The sequence below is a fragment of the Lathyrus oleraceus genome, chromosome 6, assembly GCF_024323335.1.
Source record: "Lathyrus oleraceus cultivar Zhongwan6 chromosome 6, CAAS_Psat_ZW6_1.0, whole genome shotgun sequence".
In the NCBI taxonomy this organism is placed as follows: Eukaryota; Viridiplantae; Streptophyta; class Magnoliopsida; order Fabales; family Fabaceae; genus Lathyrus; species Lathyrus oleraceus.
The window spans coordinates 450,626,380-450,634,358 of NC_066584.1; the positions used below are offsets into that span (position 1 = coordinate 450,626,380).

Consider the following 7,979-nt stretch of genomic DNA (forward strand, 5'->3'; position numbering starts at 1 on the left):
TTACCTTCCATGGAAAGGTACGTAGGCAACGGGTTCATCCGTCAAACACAAAAATAACTAACTTGTACATTCTTGTCTCATCCTCCCAAATAATGTTTGCACAATAAATATTTTCATAAACAATAATTGATACAACAAGTTGTGAAAAGGGTTCCCTAGGAGTACCTAGGATGCATTCGGTGCCTAACACCTTCCCTTTGCATAATTACCCCCTTACCCAGATCTCTGACCTTTCATTAGTTTTCTATGTGTAAAACTTCTTAGGCTTTTGTTCACTTTTTAGCCATTCTGTTGGATAAATAAAAGTGCGGTGGCGACTCTATCTTTGTATGCTTTGCTTTTGATTTAGTCAATAAATCATAAAGTGATGAATACACCGCTACAGGTACTCAACAACAAACATTCTAAATTTGACAGTACCGACTGTGCTAGCAGTGTTAGGGCTGACAATATAAATTAAGGAACTTAAAAACTCGATTGTCAACCGCTCATAGGTGGGTTCTATGATGGTAAATAAATTATGCAAACCTAAGATGTCTAATAAATGAAAAACGATATGGTAGATATCTAAAGTATAGAGACAGTCTTCGTCAACATACCTTGTCGGGAGGATTTCCCGATTTTGCAACCGTTCAATGATTTTTCTTTGTCTCTCCCCCGGTTTCCCTCCTCGAAGAATGAATCTGTTGAACTCCATTTGAATGCTCTTGAAATGTGGATGAAGAAGATGAAGTGGTTGGTGAAAAGGTTGGATTTTTACAAAATCCGGGGGATGAAATTAAAAATGGAAAGTGGATTTGTGATTTGTGTGGTATGATGGTTAGGAAAGTATGAGCTTTTTATGGGTTCAAGGGCTTTTTTCCAAGGTGAAAAAATGGGTTTTGGAGGTTGTAAGTTGCAAAAATGGTGAAGAAAAGTGGTCTGCCCCGACCATTTACAGACGCTGTGGCGGGCGCCACAGGTCCTATGGCGGGCGCCACAAGGCAAAATCTGGTTGGGCCAGATTTTGGTCCTTTGGTTTGGGCTTCGCTTGTCTTTTGGCTTTGAGGGGTCTGGATAGCATTTGTCTTGTGATTCTCCTAGTTTCTTCGACTTGCATAAATTGTATAAAAATAAAAGCGAAAATAAAAAGTGAAACTGAAACAAAAACAAAAACAGAAATTAACTATAAATAAATAAATAATTAAAATGCAAATAAAATATAAAACATATATATATATATATATATATATATAATATATATATATATATATATATATATATATATATATAAATAGAAATACTAATGTATAGTAGTAGTTTATATAATATCCAAATGCGATAATGAAAAATGAGTAATGCAAATACGATAAATATATGAAAGAAAACTAAAGTGAAAGGAAATGGTGAGATCAGGTATCAGGGGAGTCGTCTGCCTGAGTGGATCCAAGGAGCACGGCTATCTCCTGCCTGAGCTCTGCGATCTCCTGATATAGACAGTCGACTTCAGTAGCATGGGTGAGATCAGACACTCCAATCTGTAAAGTTAGGTCTGTCACTTCCTGTCTAAGCGCTGCAATCTCTCTACGGCACTCAGCAATCTGGGTGCGTATGTCGGGTGTCTGCAATGAATGATTATTAGAGAGAACAGTGATTCTAGGAGATGGTGGTGCAGGTGTGTATTCAGCAACTGGGGGAGATCTCGGCTCCTCAACGGTCTCTCCCTGGCCCTCTAGAGCATAACTCCAATTCGCTGGATCATGCACACTAGTCATCATAGGGTCTGGCAATGTGAAGTAATGGATGGCCTCACTGTCGACTAGCAATCGGAACTGACATGGGTGGAAAGAGGCTCTCCTCATCAATCCTCTAGTCAAACAGAAATCGATGTCCATGGTAGTATATCCACAGTAGGTCGGAAGATGCAACAGCTTGCGAGATAGACCTAAAGCGACAACAATCTGTGTGATGATTCCACCAACATGGATGACTCCTTCGGTGGATCTAGAGATACCGCTGAGATTATTCAATAAAAAGTTCCCACATGCTACTGGGCGAGACTCAATAAGTCGCCGAACTCTTTCTGGCTGAAGGAGTACTCAACTCCAAAAAGTCTGAAAGCAGCATACCCATCTGGTCCAGAATATGGGTCGTAGTCGAATGAACTCAGGAACTCCAAAGTCAGGTTCCTATATGTGTTACTGAAGTCATCAGCAAATTCGTCCCAGTGGAGCTGGTGGCTAAGGAATCGGATACTAGGCTCGATACCCAGTGCCTCCATACAATGCTGATCAGGGTAACGTGTGGGTGCCATAGGGCGCTGGTACAAAGCAATGTAGCGCTCCCTCTGAGCATTGTCTCTATAGGCAACATGCATGTCATCAAAACCCTGCATCCTGTAAAAGTTAGGAAAGTGATCCTGAAAATACAAACCATTCAAACGTTAGTCTCAATGCAAAATAAGATAAAATAAAATAAAGATAAAAATAAATGTAAATAAATGCAAAAAAAGTAAAATGAAAAGAAAAACCATGGGTTGCCTCCCACGCAGCACTTGTTTAACGTCATTAGCTTGACGGTTAGAATTTATACCCCTGTAATAGTATGAATCGGTGGATCAATCAGGGTGTGGCTTGAGTAGTATGCTGGAATGTCTCCTCCTTCATAGAGCTTCAGTCTTTGTCTATTTACAATGAATGGACTACAGGTATCGTTCTTGATTTCTACGGCTCCGGATCTCAGAATCTTGGATACTTCGAAGGGGCCAGTCCATCTTGAACGTAGCTTTCCAGGGAAAAGTCGTAACCTAGTGTTGAAAAGGAGAACAAAATCGCCTACATTGAAGTTTTTCTTTACTATTCTTTTGTCATGATAGGCTTTTGTTCTCTCTTTATATATTTTTGCATTCTCGTAGGCAAATTGCCTAAGTTCTTCTAATTTATGAATGTCTAGGGTACGCTTTTCTCCAGCGGCTAGGTAGTCTAAATTCAAAGTTTTAATGGCCTAATAGGCCTTATGCTCTAACTCGAATGGTAAGTGGCATGATTTTCCATAAACTAGTTGGTAAGGGGTAGTTCCTATAGGGGTTTTGAAAGCGGTTCTATAGGCCCATAATGCTTCTTGAAGCTTCTGAGACCAGTCTCTCCTAGAAATAGAAACAGTTTTCTCTAGGATTTGTTTTATCTCCCTATTAGATACTTCTACTTGGCCACTAGTTTGTGGGTGGTACGGTGTTGCTACTCTATGCCTAACTCCATATTTTCTTAAAAGTTTGTCAAATATTCTCGATATAAAGTGTGATCCTCCATCGCTTATGACTAAACGTGGTGTTCCAAATCTAGGGAATATATCGTTTTTAAATAATTTGATTACTATCCTAGTGTCGTTTTTGGGTGCGGCTATAGCTTCAATCCACTTAAACACATAGTCTACAGCTACTAAGATATACCTGTTCCCTAAGATGGTGGGAAAGGCCCCATGAAATCTATACCCCATACGTCAAAGAGTTCTACTTCCTGAATGTTTTTTAGAGGCATTTCATCACGTCTTGAAATGTTTCCTGTGCGTTGGCATCTATCACACTTGACAATGAAAGCATAGACATCACGCCACATGGTAGGCCAGAATAGGCCAGCTTGAAGAATCTTGGCGTATGTCTTAGAGGTGCTTGCATGTCCACCATAAGGTGCAGAATGACAATGCTCGATAATATTATTTACCTCTTCCTCTGGAACATAACAGCGAAAAATGCCATCTTTACCCCTTTTGAAAAGGAGTGGTTCGTCCCAGTAGAAGTTTCTCACATCGTGGAAGAATTTCTTCTTGCGGTGGTAGTCAAGATCAGGGGGTACTATATCAGCAGCTAGGTAATTAACGAAATCTGCATACCAGGGTACGTTACTTATTGCTAAGGAATTTTAGGGATGCTCATAAGGGTCTAGGTTATTATCTTCAATGGTTTCTACTCTGGCGATCAGTCTATCATAGGCGAAATCATCATTTATGGGTACTAGTTCAGGTTTTAGATGTTCTAGCCTAGAAAGGTGATCGGCTACTACATTTTCAGTGCCTTTTTTTGTCTCTTATGTCTAAATCAAACTCTTGTAGTAATAGAACCCATCGGAGTAACCTGGGCTTGGCATCTTTTTTACTTAATAGGTAACGAATGGCAGCATGATCGGTGTAAACAATAATTTTTGCTCCTACTAGATAAGATCTAAATTTGTCTATAGCGAAAACTACAGCGAGTAATTCTTTTTCAATTGTTGCGTAGTTAAGTTGGGCAGCATCTAGCGTTCTACTGGCATAATAAATGGCATGTAATTTTTTATCTTTCCTTTGTCCTAGAACGGCTCCAACTGCATAATCGCTAGCATCGCACATTATCTCAAAAGGTTCCGACCAATCGGGTGGTTTCATAATAGGTGCAGAGATTAGTGCTTGCTTCAAAAGATTAAATGCGTTATTACATTTTTCATCGAAAATGAATTCAGCATCGTTCATTAAAAGTCCGGTTAAAGGTTTGGTTATTTTGGAGAAGTCCTTAATAAAACGCCGGTAGAATCCAGCGTGTCCAAGAAAGCTTCGGACTTCTCTGATTGTTTTTGGTGGTTTTAGGTTTTCTATAACTTCTATTTTAGCTTTATCTACCTCTATACCTTTTTCGGAAACTATATGTCCTAAAACTATTCCTTCGGACACCATGAAATGACATTTTTCCCAATTTAGCACGAGGTTCACCTCTACGCATCTCTCCAGGATTTTCTCAAGGTTAGCAAGGCAATTGTGGAAATTGAATCCTCAAACCGAGAAATCATCCATAAACACTTCCATGATACCATCTAGGTAATCTGCGAAGATTGACATCATGCAGCGTTGGAAAGTAGCTAGAGCATTACAGAGGCCGAAAGGCATTCGTCTGTAGGCAAAAAATCCATAAGGGCATGTAAAAGTAGTTTTTTCTTGATCTTCAGGGTGAATAGGTATTTGGAAGAATCCAGAGTATCCATATAAATAACAGAAGTAAGAGTGTCTGGCTAGACGTTCCAACATCTGGTCTATAAATGGTAAAGGGAAATGATCCTTCCTAGTTGCTTTATTTAATTTTCTATAATCTATACACATCCGCCATCCTCCTTCTAAACGTTTTGCTACATGTTCGCCTTTATTGTTTTGCACGACTGTGATGCCTCCCTTTTTAGGTACTACATGCACAGGGCTCACCCACTTACTATCCGAGATCTGGTAGATTATACCTGCCTCAAGCAACTTAAGAACTTCCTTCTTAACAACATCACTCATTATAGGGTTTATTCTTATCTGATGCTCCCTAGAGGGTTTTGAATCTTCTTCTAACGAAATCCGATGCATGCATACGGACGGGCTTATACCTTTCAGGTCAGAGATATTATATCCTAAGGCTGAGGGATGTCTTCGTAAAACATCTAAAAGTTGGTTCGTTTCCTCTTGGCTCAAGGTAGCACTGACTATAACTGGATGGTTCATCTTTTCATCGAGGAACTCATATCTCAGGTTCTTAGGCAGTTCCTTAAGTTCTAAGGTTGGTTTCTTAGGGCAAGGCATAGGATCTGGAGTAAGGGATAAACATTCGTAAAGGTTATCATCGATGTAAGGTTCTTTAAAGTCATCATCTTCCTTTATGGGGGTTGATGGTAACTTAATTGTTTTTATAATTTCTTTTTGTTCTAATTCTCTAACACATTCATCAATGATATCTAAGGCATAACACGAGTCTCCCATCACAGGTGCCATAAGAAATTTCGAAAGTATAAATTCTATTTTCTCGTCACCTACCTCAAATGTCAACTTTCCTTTCTTGACATCTATTATGGCTCCTGCAGTCGATAAGAATGGTCTACCTAGAAGAATTGGTATATCATTGTCCTCTTTGATGTCCATGACGACAAAATCAGTAGGGATAAATAGTTGACCTATCCTAACAGGAACATATTCTAAAATTCCTATCGGATATTTGACAGATCTATCGGCTAACTGAAGTGACATCTTAGTGGGTTGTAACTCTCCTAAGTTTAACCTCTCACAAACTGCTAAAGGCATTAAGCTCACACTAGCTCCTAAGTCTAGAAAAGCTTTATCGATGACATGATTACCCAAAAGTCAAGGAATGGAGAAATATCCAGGATCTTTATCTTTCTTTGCTAATTTATCCTCGGAAATAGCATTACATTCCAAAGGCTTCGAATCGTCAAGTCTACGTTTGTTGGTAAGGATGTCTTTCAGAAACTTTGCATAAGAAGGTATTTGGGTGATGGCTTCTGTGAAAGGGATTTCTACATGAAGTTTTTCTATAACTTTAATAAATTTTTGGTACTGTTTATTGATCTGGGTTTGTTTGAGTCTTTGGGGATATGCTATAGGTGGTTTATATGGCGGGGGTGGTACGTAAATTTTATCTTTAGTTTCTTCTCCTTTCTCCCAACCATCCTGGTTTTCAGATTCTTCTGGTTCCTTTACTTCGTCCGGGGGTTTGGTACGATCCTTAGAAGTTTCGGGTTCACTCAATCTAGGGTTTGGTGGCTCATCATAAGCGGTCCCACTTCTTAGGGTAATGGCATTGGCTTGTCCTCTCTGATTTTGTTGAGGTTGTCCAGGAAATTGTCCTCCATGTGTAGTCTGAAGGGCTTGGTTTAAAGCTCCCTGAGAGATCTGGGTTTCAAGCATCTTGGTATGAGTAACTATTTGGTCAACCTTGGTTCCTAACTGAGTAATCAATTCGTTAACATGAATGTTTTGGTTCATGAACTCCTTGTTTTGTTGGGTTTGAGCGGTGATAAAATTTTCCATAATTTTCTCAAGGCTCGGTTTTTGTAGTACAGGTTGCATAGGTTGATTTAATATAGGGGCTTGATAACTAGGTCTCGAAGGTGCATTATTTTGAATAGGGTTATTGTTTCTATAGGAGAAGTTAGGGTGATTCCTCCATCCAGGGTTATAGGTATTCGAATATGGGTTCCCTTGGGTGTAGTTCACTTGCTCGGAGTGGGTTTCGTTCAATAGACTGCATTCGGAAGATTGGTGTCCTTGGGTTCCACATACCTCACAATCCGACGAAACTGCGGCTACAGTATTCGGGTTTATGCACATATGCTCGACCTTAAGGGCTAATGCGTCCATTTTAGCTTGCATCATGTCTATAGAGCTTAGTTCATGCACTCCTCCTTGGGCTTCCTTCTTCTCCACTGTCGCTCGTTCGACTCCCCATGATTGATGGTTTTGAGCCATGTCTTCGATGAGGGCACTAGCTTCAGGGTAAGGTTTGTTCATCAGAGCACCGCCTGCGACAGCGTCGATGGTCATCTTTGTGCTATAATGAAGTCCATTATAGAAGGTTTGAATGATTAACCAATTTTCTAAACCATGATGTGGGCATGCTCGTAACAACTCTTTATATCTCTCCCAGGCTTCGAACAACGATTCTCCTTGGTTTTGGGTAAATCTAGTTATATGGTTTCGAAGAATGGCGGTCTTACTCGGGGGAAAATATCTAGCAAGAAAAACTCTTCTAAGGTTATCCCAAGTCGTGATGGAATTGGGTGGAAGGGAATCTAACCATGATAGGGCTTTATCTCTGAGGGAAAAAGGGAATAATCTTAAACGTATTGCCTCAGGAGAAGCTCCATTGGTTTTAAAAGTGTCTGCTAACTGAAAAAATATTTTTAAATGTTGGTTTGGGTTCTCGGTAGCGAGACCCGCGAATTGTCTATGTTGCACTAGTTGCAACAGGGATGGTTTAAGTTCAAAATTATTGGCTGGGATATTTGGGTTTACTATACTAGAACTAGGTTCTTCGTTAGATGGTTGAGCGAAATCTCTAAGAGGTCTTTGGTTTTGATCTTCGGCCATAGCTCTCTTAATTCTATGAAAGAATAAACGTGCGCGAGCGTAACGTTCAGGTTCCGCCAGAGGGTTTACTAAGCTTAAACTTCCGGTACTGCGAGTTCTTCGCATCGACCGGCGGG

General features: G+C 40.0%; 1 non-coding gene across 1 annotated transcript; it reads left to right on the forward strand.

Annotated features, from left to right (window-relative positions):
* The first annotated feature begins 7,372 nt into the window (after positions 1-7,372).
* On the forward strand, positions 7,373-7,479 carry LOC127099579 (small nucleolar RNA R71). Its single transcript, XR_007794068.1, has one exon. It is a non-coding gene; the product is annotated as a small nucleolar RNA R71 (small nucleolar RNA).
* The last annotated feature ends 500 nt before the right edge of the window (positions 7,480-7,979 follow it).